Consider the following 15,850-nt stretch of genomic DNA (forward strand, 5'->3'; position numbering starts at 1 on the left):
GTAATTATTTGTAGACTTACCTATACATACCTTTTTTTGTCTAATACATACCACGTATGGACTAACTAACAATTTAGAAAACGATTTAAGATACCACAACCCAAGTAATTCGATTGTGGATGACAGTCTTTCGTAGAAGTTTCTGGCCGAACTTACGGCCGTATATACTTGTTTTAATTGGATCAATTAAGTTCGTGATTGAATCATATTTATACCCTTCACCTCTACTGTGGTACAGGGTATAATAAGTTTGTACATTTGCATGTAACGCCAAGAAATAGTGGTCATAGACCCATCTTTTAGTATACCGATCGACTTAGAATTAAATTCTGAGTCGATTTAGCGATGTCCGTCTGTCTGTCCGTCTGTCTGTATATTTTTTGTGCACAAAGTACAGCTCGCAATTTAAGTCCGATCGTTCTCAGAGACAGATCGCTATTGATTTTGGAAAAAATTGTTTCAGATTTAGATATAGCTGCCATATATATCTATCTCCGATTTGGTCATAGTTAGCGTGTTTATCAACCGATTTTCTTGAAATACCGTACATCCAAACATTTTATGAATCTCGAAAATCTTGCAAAATATCAGCCAAATCGGTTCAGATTTATATATAGCTCCCATATATATCTTTTGTCCGACTTAGACTCATATGACCACAGAGGCCAAAGTTAATTACCGATCTTCGTGAAATTTTGCACAGAGGGTAGAATTGACATTCTACCAATGCTTGGTAAATTTGATTGAAATCGGTTCAAATTTAGATATAGCTCCCATATATATCTTTCGTCCGATTTGAACTTATATGGCCACAAAAGCCAGAGTTTTGCCGTAATTTGCATCAAATGTTGCACAAGGGGTACGTTTAATAGTATCGTTAAGTGTGTCAAATTTTGTTAAAATCGGTTCAGATTTAGATATAGCTCACATATATATCTTTCGCCCTATTTGGACTTATATGGTCTCAAAAGCCAGAGTTTTGCCATAGCTTACTTCAAATTTTGCACAAGCGGTACTTTTAACGATACTATTGTATGTGCAAAATAAGGTCAAAATCGATTCAGATTTAGATATAGCTCCCATATATATCTTTCGTCCAATTTGCACTCATATGACTAGGGGGGCCAAAGTTATATTCCCATTTACGTGATAATTTCGCATAGATAGCAGAATTATTATTCTAACTATACATGTCAAATTTAGTCAGAATCGGTTCAGATTATATATAGCTCCCATATATACGTACACCAGAGTTGGGGAAATATGGTAGACTGTTATACATTTTAGACCCATTTTCAATGGAAGTTTCCTCCAATTAACTGAATAGCGTTAGCCGATTTAAATTTTAATTCTAGAGATTGTGTAGAAGTAAAAAAATTGTCTCCTTTATATAGCTTCCAGCAAATGTGAAGTAGTTGAGATGGTAACACAAATTTTGGCCTACGTAGGGATGAAGGGTATAATATAGTCGGCCCCGCCCGACTTTAGACTTTACTTACTTGTTTTTTTTATATGAAACGTGTTCGTACTTTTATTTCGGTGTAATAATTTTGAGTTCGCAGAAAAAAAGATCACAAAAATTTTTTCAATTAAAGTCATAATTGAGTTTTAAGAAATATTTATTTAAAAATTTGATTGATTCAACAAATATTTTAATTGAAACTAAAATCTGTCACAAAAATTGGAAATTGGAAGAATTAAAAAATTATTTGACTTTCAATAAATTTTGTAATTGATATTATCATTTCTGTGAAGACATTAGAATTAAACAATTAATTGGATCAATTAATTTCGTGATTGAATCAGAAAAAAAAACTTTTTGTGTGGTGTTATTTATGTCCATTGCCGGTGAAAGCAAATCAGAAACAAAAAACATATAATTTGAAATATTTAATTTTAATAAATTTTAGATAACAAAAAAATCAAAACCATCAAAAAGCTGTAAACTCATAAAAAATATAAACAAAAATTAAATAAAATCAATAAATCCTTAATTTCCAACTTGGAGAGAAATGTTTGATTAAAAACGAAGATATACAAAAAAACGTAAGAAATTGAAAGTGAAAAAGTAAGATAAAAATCTTAAATAAATAAAATTTTGTTAAACTACCAGACAACGGCTGATCTGTCTTTAAAAATTTTATGAAAAATACAAAAAAAGAAAAAATAAATATCAAAAAAGTTGAAGAGTACCTAGTAATAGTGTTCGGAGATCGTGTTCGACAGAATTGAAATCGAAAACAAAAATCCCAAACCAACAAAATAATAAAATTGCTTTATTAAACAAAAAAAAGAAACACAAAAAAGTTGTGTGTCTCCACCAAAAATTGTCTTCAGTTTAGGCACATTTGAATGGAAAAAGTAAATTGAAATTAACATAAAAAAATTGTTTTAAGCCCAAATGACGACAATACGACGTTTAATAGTCAACTAAACGTCACATCAACCGCCGCCAAGTGTGTAAATGTGTTTCGTTTTTTTTTTTTTTTGAAAATCGTTCACTCGTTCGAATATCTTCTTCTTGTTGGCTTAAATGGTCTTTGTCCGCTTGCTGATTAATATTTTCTGTCTATATTAGCTGCTAAAAACGACTGAATATTGTATCGTGTCATATTGCGCCGTCGCAGCCGCTATCGCCTTCATTTTAGTGTTGACAGATAGTGTTTTGTTTTAGTCTTATTTTGAGTTTTTTTTGTTTTTGTATATGAAAAAGTGAAACAAAAAAAATTAAACAAACAACGTCTTATTGAGAAAGTGTTAAATTACAGCCGGCTTTTGTGGTATTTAGAGGAAAACAGTTTTTATTCGTCATACCTCTATCTGTGTAAAAGCGACAAACATCATTGACGTTGATCGTTATTTATTGCCAACGTCACCGCATTGTGGCTATAATACCTACATCGGAATTGTTGCAAATCTCAGCAAAAATTGATATTATTGGCTACTGACAACAACAAAAGGTAACTATCATAATTTTTTTTCTCTATCTTTGATAATCTCTCAGTAGATTTTAATGAAAAGGAAAAACGAACCATCTAAGGTTGATAATAGGCCCCATTACAAAAATGTATGCCCTATTCCTGTATTACGAACAAAAGCTTTCTTTCGTATTCCAAACGAAAGAAACTTGATTTTAGTTCCTCTATGTCAAAAGGCAAGTCAATTCATATTTGGTTGTCGAGCAGCAAACGAACGTATATAATAAGTGTCAAGAAAAAAGTAAAAACTTTGTTAAAATTTAAATGAATTCTCAAGCCAAAAATTTGAAAATAAATACTCATTCTTAATAATCAATGTATGCTCATACAAACGAAACAAACTTTCAAAAACAGAAAAACCCATTTTCATTCGCATTCGAGTGACTGCCTTTCTTTCGAGGCGTTTTTCGTTCGATATAAAGGGTGGTTAAAATTTCAAGGGCCGATGTTGATTTTGAATAAAACACAAACTATTTAGGAAATTATTGTAATTTAATTTTATTATGATATATTGGTATTACTCAATTATGTATGGAACAAAATATCGGCCAAATGGGCCGAGGTGTGCGACCTCGGTGGCACACCTTCATCCGATGGTCCAAATTTTCGATGACGCTGAGGTATAATGGAGGTTCTATGCCGTTAATGTGCCGCATTATATCATCCTTTAGCTCTTGAATTGTTGCTGGCTTATCGACGTACACCTTTTCTTTCAAATAACCCCAAAGAAAATAGTCCAAAGGTGTCAAATCACATGATCTTGGCGGGCAATTGACATCGTTATAACGTGAGATAACACGGCCCTTGAATTTGTTGCGCAAAAGAGCCATTGTTTCGTTAACTGTGTGGCAAGTGGCACCGTCCTGCTGAAACCACATATCGTCCACATCCATATCTTCCAATTCGGGCCATAAAAAGTTCGTTATCATCTCACGATAGCGAACACCATTCATAGTACCTGCCTGACCGGCCTCATTTTGGAAAAAATACGGCCCGATGATGCCGCCAGCCCATAAACCGCACCAAACTCTTTGTGGAATAATTGATCCAATAATTTATACCCACCACCAGGGCTGTCAATTATGCCGATTCATCGACATTTTGACGATTTTTTACTCAACAAAAGCAAATGCCGATTTTTGCCCCAAAAGTGACGATATTAGCTCCGTTCAAAAATTTTGACTAGAAGCAATTCGTTTACACGTTTAGAGCCAGAACAACAGATAATGTATTTGACAGTTGTCAGATAGAGAAATTGCAAGATTTTGTTAGAGATTTCATACATGTCGGAGCTATACCACATTTTGCACCTAAATTTGCACCACTAGTGCCAAAAAATAATCCACCAAAATTTAAACAAAAAAAAAAATTACAAAAAGTCTACCAAATTACAACAAAAAATTATTTTGAAGATTTTAATCACATTCTTGTGATTAGTATGTACAAAAATTATGTTTTATTTGAAAGAAATGTTTTATATTGAATTTAGAGAAAATTTTGTTAAAATTTTATTTCTACAGAAAAAGTTGTCAAAATTTTATTTCTATAGAAAATTTCATCAAAATTTTATTTCTAAAAACGTTGGCAATATTTTATTTCTATGGAAAAAATTCGTCAAAATTTCACTCTATAGAAAATTTTGTCATCGTTTTATTTCTACAGAAAAATTTGTCAGAATTTTATTTCTACAAAAATTTTGTTAAAATTTTATTTCTATAGAAAATTTTGTCAAAATTTTATTTGTATAGAAAAGTTCGTTAAAATTTTATTTGTATAGAAAATAGTGTCAAAATTTTATTTCTATAGAAATTTTTGTCAAAATTTTATTTCTATGGAAATTTTGCCAAAATTTTATTTCTATAGAAATTTTTGTCAAAATGTTATTTCTATAGAAAATTTTGTCAAAATTTCATTTGTATAGAAAATTTTGTCAAAATTTTATTTGTATAGAAAATTTGGTCAAAATTTTATTTCTATAAAAAATTTTGTCAACATTTTATTTCTATAGAAAATTTTGTCAAAATTTTATTTCTATAGAAAATTTTGTCCAAATTTTTTTTCTATAGATAATTTTGTCAAAATTTAATTTCTATAGAAAATTTTGTCAAAATTTTAATTCTATAGAAAATTTTGTTAAAATTTTATTTCTAAAGAAAATTTTGTCAAAATTTTATTTCTGTAAAAAATTTTGTCAAAATTTAATTTCTATTGAAAATTTAGTCAACATTTTATTTCTATAGAAAATTTAGTCAAAATTTTATTTGTATAGAAAATTTTGTCAAAATTTTATTTGTATAGAAAATTTGGTAAAAATTTTATTTGTATAGAGAAGTTCGTCAAAATTTTATTTGTATAGAAAATAGTGTCAAAATTTTATTTCTATTAAAATTTTTGTCAAAATGTTATTTCTATAGAAAATTTTGTCAAAATTTCATTTGTATAGAAAATTTTGTCAAAATTTTATTTCTGTAGAAAATTTGGTCAAAATTTTATTTCTATAAAAAAATTTTGTCAACATTTAATTTCTATAGAAAATTTTGTCAAAATTTTATTTCTATAAAAAATTTTGTCCAAATTTTTTTTCTATAGATAATTTTGTCAAAATTTAATTTCTATAGAAAATTTTGTCAAAATTTTATTTCTATAGAAAACTTAGTCAAAATTTTATTTGTGTGGAAAATTTTGTCAAAATTTTATTTGTATAGAAAATTGTGTCAAAATTTTATTTCTATAGAAATTTTTGTCAAAATTTTATTTCTATAGAAAATTTTGTCAAAATTTTATTTCTATAGAAAATTTTGTCAAAATTTTATTTCTATAGAAAATTTTGTCAAAATTTAATTTCTATAGAAAATTTAGTCAAAATTTTATTTCTATAGAAAATTTATGCAAAATTTTATTTGAATAGAAAATTTGGTCAAAATTTTATTTGTATAGAAATTTTTGTCAAAATTTTATTTCTATAGAAAATTTTGTCAAAATTTCATTTGTATAGAAAATTTTGTCAAAATTTCATTTGTATAAAAAATTTGGTCAAAATTTTATTTCTATAAAAAATTTTGTCAACATTTTATTTCTATAGAAAATTTTGTCAAAATTTTATTTTTATAGAAAATGTTGTTAAAATTTTATTTCTATAGAAAATTTTGTCCAAATTTTATTTCTATAGACAATTTAGTCAAAATTTTATTTGTATAGAAAATTTTGTCAAAATTTTATTTGTATAGAAAATTTGGTCAAAATTTTATTTGTATAGAGAAGTTCGTCAAAATTTTATTTGTATAGAAAATAGTGTCAAAATTTTATTTCTATAAAAAATTTTGTCAACATTTTATTTCTATAGAAAAGTTTGTCAAAATTTTATTTCTATAGAATATTTTGTTAAAATATTATTTGTATAGAAAATTTTGTCAAAATTGTATTTGAATAGAAAATTTTGTTAAAATTTTATTTCTATAGAAAATTTAATCAAAATTTTATTCGTATAGAAAATTTTGTCAAAATTTTATTTGTATAAAAAATTTTGTCAAAATTTTATTTGAATAGAAAATTTTATCAAAAATTTATTTCTATAGAAAATTCTGTCAAAATTTTATTTCTATACAAATTTTTGTCAAAGTTTCATTTGTATAGAAAACTAGCGTAACCCGGCCCGCTTTGCTGCGCCTTCCGAAGCGTATTTGTAGGAACATTTGGCGTTAACGTAGTCAACCTATCCTTCGTGCTGAAAACAAATTCGAAATGGTTTGAATTCTTTCAAACAAATCGGACTACTTGCTTTTTCGTTTATAGGTACAAATACGGCGGATATACATATGTAAAATGGTTCGTTTTAAAAAATGTCGGGGAGAGGGTGTACCCTTTCCTCCAAATTTTTTAAATAATCTTCTGTATTCAAGTAGTTGGACAATCTTTTATATTTCTTGTGAATTTTAAGTGTGGTTTGTCAAGGAAAGGTATCCTTCTCCTCAACATAACTGAATATTAAGCACTATATTATAATAACGTACAAAGTATTACTGTTTCCCATCCAATAAATCGGAAAAAGCAAAAGTAGTAAAAAATTTTACCACATTAACATTTGCTAAAATGATGCACCCTCTACGTTGGCTGCCAATTTCATGTAAATTTTAGTTCTTTACTAAAAAGAAGTCTGGCAGAAGCCTGTGCAAAAATCGTAAAATTTTTGCAGTTTTAGAGGAGGACCTCCTCCCCGACCAAATATCGAAAAGTGATGTAGCGTGTCTTTTGTACACTGTTAGAAAAATATGTTTTTCATATGTTCCGATATAAACAAAATGTGTTTCGGACACAATTTTAAAACACAATAGATTTAAGTGCAAACATGTAATGTTCCTAAACTAACACTAAATGTTTGGGACATCTATGTTAATATGTTAGAATATATTATGTTTGGGGCATGAATGTTTCATAAAAATCATATGTGTGAATGCAAACATATATAAATTTACAAATTTCGACTAAACATACATATGTTGTGATATTTTATTCAAAGCAACAGAGAGAGTATAGAGAAAAAAATAGAGATGGAAACAGGGAGAGTTGACGTAAGATATCAACATAACACAACGAAAGAATCAAAAGAGAACAATTTCTGTCAAACCGCTTGTATGTTGTTTCGGAAAACTGTTTATGATAAGGCCAAAAATTTGATATGCTTAAGTCTAAATATTATTTAATTTGAATAAAGAGAATAGACATTCGGAACCAAGAGAATAGACATTAAAAAAAAAACAGCATGTGTTTTCGCCGTGAGAGCAGCATTTTATGTATGTGTGGACATGTGTTTTGTTTATCATTTTGGCATTATGGGCACAATTTTTTTCTTGGTTCGTTAAAAGAAATCAGGGGTCTTCATAAAAATAACGAAAGGGCGCTATACTCTTTTTAGAGTTGGGATAGTAAAATGAAATAGTGGGATAGTAAAATGAAATAGTGAGTGAGGAAATAGTGAAAAATTACACAGTAAAATGTATAAAAACAAAGTTTAGTTCCTCTTTATTAATAAGTAGTCCACGAGGAGTTGACGGACACCTTCAAATATAAAAGCGGGCATTAAGTTCGAGTTTTGCAGCTAAAACAATTTAAAAAGTTTATTTTCTTTAAAATGAATTATTAAAGAAAAATAAAAGGCATTTTAGAGCGATGGTGTTAAATGCTGGTAAAAAACTGTTCACGCCTAAATAAATTTATGTTTATATTATAAAATTATTTATGTATGTTAATACTCAACTCCACGTTCTTCTTTTGTTAGAGTTTTTGAATTCCTTCCAAATTTTAAAGTTTTGTACCAAAAACAGTTTTTTGTTACAAAATTGTTATGTTTGCAATAAAAAAATAATATTTTATCCAAAAATCCGTCAATTTCGTTTATATCAAGAACTGTTACTGACTATAAATCTTTAATAACCCACATTTCGAAGTTTCATTATAAAAATTTAATCTATATATATAAAATTCAATTTATGTTTGTTTATTTGTTTGTTTGTTTGTTTGTTTGTTTGTTTGTATGTTCCGAATTGGCTCCGAAATGGCTGAACCGATTTAATTGAAACTTTCAGAGATCGTAGGGGGCGTTCATGTGGTGAAAATAGGGTACCTCATTTTTTGACACCTGGTCGCGGAGGGGGACCTCCCCTTCGTTGGACTTTTTGAAAATTGGACCAAAGTTGACCGATTTGCTTGAAATTTTCAGTGAAGATTGGGGTTGGCATCTAGACAAAGATCCGCTACTTTTTATTTCGATATTTGGTGGCGGAGGGGGCCTCCCCTTTGTTCGACTTTTTTTTTTAAGAACAGTGAAAAAACTAAAATTCTCTGAATTATCTGAGATTTACAGAGAACATGTGGTGAGGTTATGGAATTAATATGGGGTACCCGATGATTTCATATGTGGAGGGGGAGGGGGACCTCCCCCTTGCCCTACTTTTTGAAACTTGGAACAAAATTATGCAATTTGCTTGAAATTTTCATTGAATGTTAGGGTTGGCATCTAGACAAAAATCCGCTACATTATTTTTCGATATTTGGTCGGGGAGGGGGACCACCCCTTTGCCCGAATTTTTTTGTTTGAAAGTACAAACAAAACTAAACTCCCCCGACTAAAATTTTACGGAAAAAAATGGGTTATGAAATTTATATCAGGTTCTCGATTTTTTAATAAAAATAAAAGGGCATAGGGAGACATCCGCTTCTCTTAAGTACATACAGAGAAACAATTTAACTTTTATCGAGTTACTTGAAATTTACAGAGGAATGGGGAGAAGTTACGATATTAATAGTTGATACCTGATTTTATGATATTTGGACGGAAGAGAGGCCGCCCTTTTAGGCTTATAATTAGCTTGACATTTTCTGGGACGTTTATAAAAGATACGCTACATCACTTTTCGATATTTAGTCGGGGAGGAGGTCCTCCTCTAAAACTGAAAAAAAACAACAATTCTTAAGTTTTCTTGAAATTTGCATAGGCAGTGGGGGAAGGTTATGAACGAAGAGGCAACCTTCCTTGCCCCACACTTGAAGGAAAGTTTCAAGAATTTTCAGGGAAGGTTAGGGGTGCTATTCACTACGGTGTTTGTCGATATTGTATCGGGGAAAGTGACGTCCCTTTAAAACAATAGAGCAAAATTTAAACATCGCCGATCTACTTGAAATTTACAGGGAACGTGGGAGGAGGTGATTAAATTTATACATGATTTTTAAATTAGTATATGATATCGATATCTGGTTGGGGAAGGGGAAAATTGAAATAAACTTTGACGATTTACTTCGATAGAATTTATGGACCCTGATTAGTTGTAAAATTAATATAGGGTACGTGATAGTCCGATATCAGGTCGGAGTGGAGCGAAAGTGGGGAGAGGGTTCCCTTTTGTCCGTTTTTTTTTCTTAAATTGAAAGTAGAGGGTTGTCCGTATATGGGAACTGAGTACATAATTTTATGATTTTTGCACAGGCTTCTGCCAGACTTCTTTTTAGTAAAGAACTTAAATTTACATGAAAGTGGCAGCCAACGTAGAGGGTGCATAATTTTCCAACATTTTAGCAAATGTTAATGTGGTAAAATTGTTTACTATTTTTGCTTTTTCCGATTTATTGGATGGGACACAGTAATTCTTTGTATGTTATTATTTTCAGATATGTTGCTTAATTTTCAGATATGTTGAGGAGAAGGATACCTTTCGTTGACAAACCACACTTAAAATTCACAAGAAATATAGAAGAAGGTACACCCTCTCCCGCCGTATTTGTACCTATAAACGAAAAATAAAGTAGTCCGATTTGTTTAAAAGAATTCAAATCTTTTCGAATTTGTTTTCAGCACGAAGGATGTAGTTGACTAAGTTAACGCAAAATATTCCTCCAAATATGCTTCGGAAGGCGCAGCGAAGCGGGCCGGGTTACGCTAGTATAGTATAAATATAAATGTGTAAATCAAACAAAAAAGTGTTCGGTCGGAGCAGGGATTGAACCCACGACCCTTTGCATGCAAGGCACACATGCTAACCACTGCTCCACGTGGCAAACAAATTTATGTTTCTGTTAAATAATGTTATGTTTGCATGGGCTCGTGGGCGCTGCAAACTATGCTATATAAAACTTATAACGATAATTATCTACTGGTGACTCTAACATCTACGTAGCCCAGTGGATAGTGTGTTGGCTTACAAACTGTATGGTCCTCGGTTCGATTCTCCGTGCAGGCGAAAGGTAAAATTTAAAAAATTTAGAAAAGTGAATAATTTCTTCATCATTATTTGTATTACAGAAAAAGGTGCCAAGACCTAAAATATTTCGTTGAAGTGAAAATTACGAGTATGTTAGGGAATGAGCACAATCGTCTTTGCGAAAAATTCTTCCAAGCATATAATATTTTTGGGCTCAAAATGCTTCCAAACATATAATATGTTCACATAAAACAAACATATTAATGTTTCGGCAGTATCCAATGCCGATCCTGCAAAATATGAATATCCTGCAAAATATGTTTGGAACATATGTTAAAGAAACGATTTTTTTGAGGGTGTAAACGTCCCAGAAAATGTCAAGCAAATTATAAGCCTAAAGGAGCGACCAAATATCACAAAATCAGGTATCAACTAAAGGGTGATTCTTTTGAGGTTAGGATTTTCATGCATTAGTATTTGACAGATCACGTGGGATTTCAGACATGGTGTCAAAGAGAAAGATGCTCAGTATGCTTTGACATTTCATCATGAATAGACGAACGATCTGCCACAACGTCGAATTTTCAGTGAATGGGCCCTAGAAAAGTTGGCAGAAAATCCGCTTTTTTATCGACAAATTTTGTTCAGCGATGAGGCTCATTTCTGGTTGAATGGCTACGTAAATAAGCAAAATTGCCGCATTTGGAGTGAAGAGCAACCAGAAGCCGTTCAAGAACTGCCCATGCATCCCGAAAAATGCACTGTTTGGTGTGGTTTGTACGCTGGTGGAATCATTGGACCGTATTTTTTCAAAGATGCTGTTGGACGCAACGTTACGGTGAATGGCGATCGCTATCGTTCGATGCTAACAAACTTTTGTTGCCAAAAATGGAAGAACTGAACTTGGTTGACATGTGGTTTCAACAAGATGGCGCTACATGCCACACAGCTCGCGATTCTATGGCCATTTTGAGGGAAAACTTCGGAGAACAATTCATCTCAAGAAATGGACCGGTAAGTTGGCCACCAAGATCATGCGATTTGACGCCTTTAGACTATTTTTTGTTGGGCTACGTCAAGTCTAAAGTCTACAGAAATAAGCCAGCAACTATTCCAGCTTTGGAAGACAACATTTCCGAAGAAATTCGGCTATTCCGGCCGAAATGCTCGAAAAAGTTGCCCAAAATTGGACTTTCCGAATGGACCACCTAAGACGCAGCCGCGGTCAACATTTAAATGAAATTATCTTCAAAAAGTAAATGTCATGGACCAATCTAACGTTTCAAATAAAGAACCGATGAGATTTTGCAAATTTTATGCGTTTTTTTTTTAAAAAAAGTTATCAAGCTCTTAACAAATCACCCTTTATTAATATCGTAACCTCTCCCCAGTCCTCTGTAAATTTCAAGTAACTCGGCAAAGTTAAAGTGTTTCTCTGTATGTACTTAAGAGAAGCGGATGTCTCCATATGCCCTTTTATTTTTATTAAAAAATCAGAAACCTGATATAAATTTCATAACCTCACCTATTTTTTCCGTAAAATATCAGTCGGGGAGTTTAGTTTTGTTTTCACTGTACTTTAAAAATAAAGTCGGTCAAAGGGGTGGTCCCCCTCCCCGACCAAATATCGAAAAACAATGTAGCGGATTTTTGTCTAGATGCCAACTCCAACATTCAATGAAAATTTCAAGCAAATCGCATAATTTTGTTCCAAGTTTCAAAAAGTAGGGCAAGGGGGAGGTCCCCCTCTCCGTCCACATAGGAAATCATCAGGTACCCCGTATTAATTCCATAACCGCACCGCATGTTCTCTGTAAATCTCAGATAATTTAGAGAATTTTAGTTTTTTCACTGTACTTTAAAAAAAGTCGAACAAAGGGGATGTCCCCCTCCGCCACCAAATATCGAAATATAAAGTAGCGGATCTTTGTCTAGATGCCAACCCCAACCTTCAATGAAAATTTCAAGCAAATCGGTCAACTTTGGTCCAATTTTCAAAAAGTCCGACGAAGGGGAGGTCCCCCTCCGTGACCAGGTGTCAAAAAATGAGGTACCCTATTTTCACCACATGAACGCCCCCTACGATCTCTGAAAGTTTCAAGTAAATCGGTTCAACCGTTTCGGAGCCAACTCGGAACATACAAACAAACAATCAAACAAACAAACAAATAAACAAACATAAATTGAATTTTATATATATATATATATATATATATATATATATATATATATATATATATATATATATATATATATATATATATATATATATATATATATAGATAGAATATCTATAGATTTAATTAAAGCTATTTTCGTTTATATATTTTAAAGAGTTTATTCTTTCTTATATAATTATAGTTAAATTTTTGACATTTAAATCAAATAATATTTTGATATGTGAAATTTGTTAACCTGTGAAAGGTGAATTAGAAATAAACAATGAATAAACGAATCGAATTAATATTAACTCAATGTTAGCATAAGTTGTTTCAATTGAAAAGTGATTCCCTCCACTTTAATATGTAACCTATTGACTTACTATATACCAGATTCTTTATAGTAAGATAGTGAAATTCTTGAAAAAGTTTATTGAATGTTAACGAACCCAAAACCTTGAGCAAACCAATAAAGAAACGAAAATAAGTGAATGAACTCTTCGTATATTACTACAAATATTTTTAAATTCTAATTAAAAAAAAATTGTGTTTTTTTCTTGCTATTATTAATAGCCATATTTTTCATTTCATCATAAAATCAATGACCTGCTCATTCAATATTTTTTGCTCATACCATAAAGATGGTTTCCATACACCTATTTTAGTCAATGAATTATTAAGAATAAAAATAGCATAGAAAAAAAATCAAAGTCACAATGAATGCCGACAACGACTTATCTAACACAAAAAAGTAAGTGAGAAGGAAGCCTGTGAATGTTTACGGTTGCCAAACCCAGTTTTAGATGAAGTAACCGCGACGTATTTATTTATGTCTGATACCTACTTGGCTTGGCTGTAGTTGATGTGATATTACGCATTTCCTTGCCTTTCCTTTCCATATTCACTATTTGTCATTCTAACATGCGTATTTTATTTGCAAAGAATATTAATTTAATGGCGAAGGTGAATCCAAATCAAATAAATGACATAAAAGCAACAAAAAAAATGCTTTTAACACTTACTGAAATTCACTGGGGAAGTGATTGAAAAATCGTAGAAATAACAAGAACAGTCGTACGTACCCTCCGCCAAGGATTGAATAAAAGGAGAAAAAAAGTGTCGCTACGTTTGGTTTATATTGGGGCCTAGTGCAGTTGAGATGTGCAAGTGACATGAACTCGTGAGTTATGAAATACTGCAATGTTAAACCCAGAGAAGGAATATGATCACCTCAAACGTATTTCAAGAGCACCTGGTTACTTTTTCACGGCGATCATGCAGCATTTTTGTAGCAAAAATATTCTTTTTTCGTCAAACATAACATGCTTTCCCAAATCAGATATATAATTTGAGAGAAAATAACATGGTGTCGGCATACATGTAAATGTTTTCTGTGAAAAAGTAACATTTTGCTCTTGAAACATGGTTGAGGTGAGCATATTCCTTCTCTGCGTGTATAGGAGTATAATATCTCTGATTGTAGATTTGGAAAAAAATTAATTAAAATTTTTAAAAATTGTCCATCACTTTTTTAACTGACTTACCCTCATTTTCATGAAGCTCCGTTAGTGTTCCGTTAACTAACGAACTTTTAAATCGTATTATGGACATAGCTGTCATCTTGTCTATATATTCCATATGCCAGTTAGGAACTTAACTGCTAAAAATTTTTCAGTTAACGTTACCCGTAGAGAAGATATTTGCAATTTACTTTCCGTTAACTGGAAGTTAAAGCTAAACGGAGCTACATGAAAATGGCCGTTAGTCTTCTTAGTTTGAGTTAGAGGTGTGCACGTGACACGAAATTGTCGTGACTCACGAAAATTTTCGTGATTCGTTCGTGAGTCACGCTCATGACAACAGCGTGAGTGTGCGTGAGCGTGATTAACAAACCAAAATGTCGTGCGTGAGCGTGAGTCACGAAAATAATATCTTCGTGAGTGTGCGTGAGTAACGAATTACACTCACGAAAATATTCCTGCTCACCAACATAAAACGCTTAAGAGTTAAATTCAATTACAATTTTAGTGACACCTGGGATGTTAAGAGTTTAATAACACTCTCGATTTTAATAATGCTCATGTTTTCAGACCCTCCGGTAAGGTAAATTAATCATAAAATTATTCGTGAGTCACGATATTTTTCGTGAGTCACGACGTTTTCGTGTGTGAGTGTGCGTGAGTACAAATTTTCTTTTCGTGAGTATGCGTGAGTCCTACCAAAAATATCGTGCGTGAGTAAAGGGTGATACTGTCAAAATTTGGTCAAGGGAAAACGCGTGTAAATCGGTGAAATCGTTTATTTAAAAAATCAAATTAAATTTCTTTTTCAAGTTCAATTAGTATAAAATTCAGGAAAAATATTCAGTTAGGCTTTCGCTTTTCCAAATCCGAATTGCTGGGTCTCACGCTTGACACATGCCATCAGATTTTGTACAGCCACCTTGTCCACCTTCTTCGCCGCAGAAAGCCAGTTTGCCTTGAACTGCTGCTCGTCCTTAGCAGTTTTTTTGGTCTTCTTTAGGTTCCGCTTGACAATAGCCCAGTATTTCTCAATTGGGCGGAGCTCTGGCGTCTTGGGAGGGTTCTTGTCCTTGGGAACCACCTGCACGTTGTTGGCGTCGTACCACTCCATGGCCTTTTTACCGTAATGGCAAGATGCCAAATCCGGCCAAAACAGTACGGAACAACCGTGTTTTTCAGGAAAGGCAGCAGACGTTTATTCAAACACTCTTTCACGTAAATTTCTTGGTTGACAGTCCCGGAAGCTATGAAAATGCTACTTTTCAAGCCACAGGTACAGATGGCTTGCCAAACCAGATATTTCTTTGCGAACTTTGACAGTTTTATGTGCTTGAAAATATCTGCTACCTTTCCCCTTCCTTTTGCCGTATAAAACTCCTGTCCCGGAAGCTGCTTGTAGTCGGTAGACGTAAGTTTCGTCGTCCATTACCACGCAGTCAAACTTCGTCAGCATCGTTGTGTACAGCCTCCGGGATCGCGCTTTGGCCGTCGTATTTTGT

At 32.0% G+C, this 15,850-nt stretch overlaps 1 protein-coding gene across 1 annotated transcript in view; it reads left to right on the top strand.

The window, feature by feature from the left end:
- Window positions 1-15,850, top strand: part of LOC142226517 (uncharacterized) — a 362,899-nt gene that overhangs the window by 6,443 nt on the left and 340,606 nt on the right. The window contains exon 2 of the mRNA XM_075296575.1: window positions 1,911-2,960. The gene's annotated coding sequence lies outside the window, so the exon portion shown is untranslated. The remainder of the gene's footprint in view (window positions 1-1,910; window positions 2,961-15,850) is intronic.

This window comes from Haematobia irritans, chromosome 2 (assembly GCF_050003625.1).
Source record: "Haematobia irritans isolate KBUSLIRL chromosome 2, ASM5000362v1, whole genome shotgun sequence".
Taxonomy (NCBI): Eukaryota; Metazoa; Arthropoda; class Insecta; order Diptera; family Muscidae; genus Haematobia; species Haematobia irritans.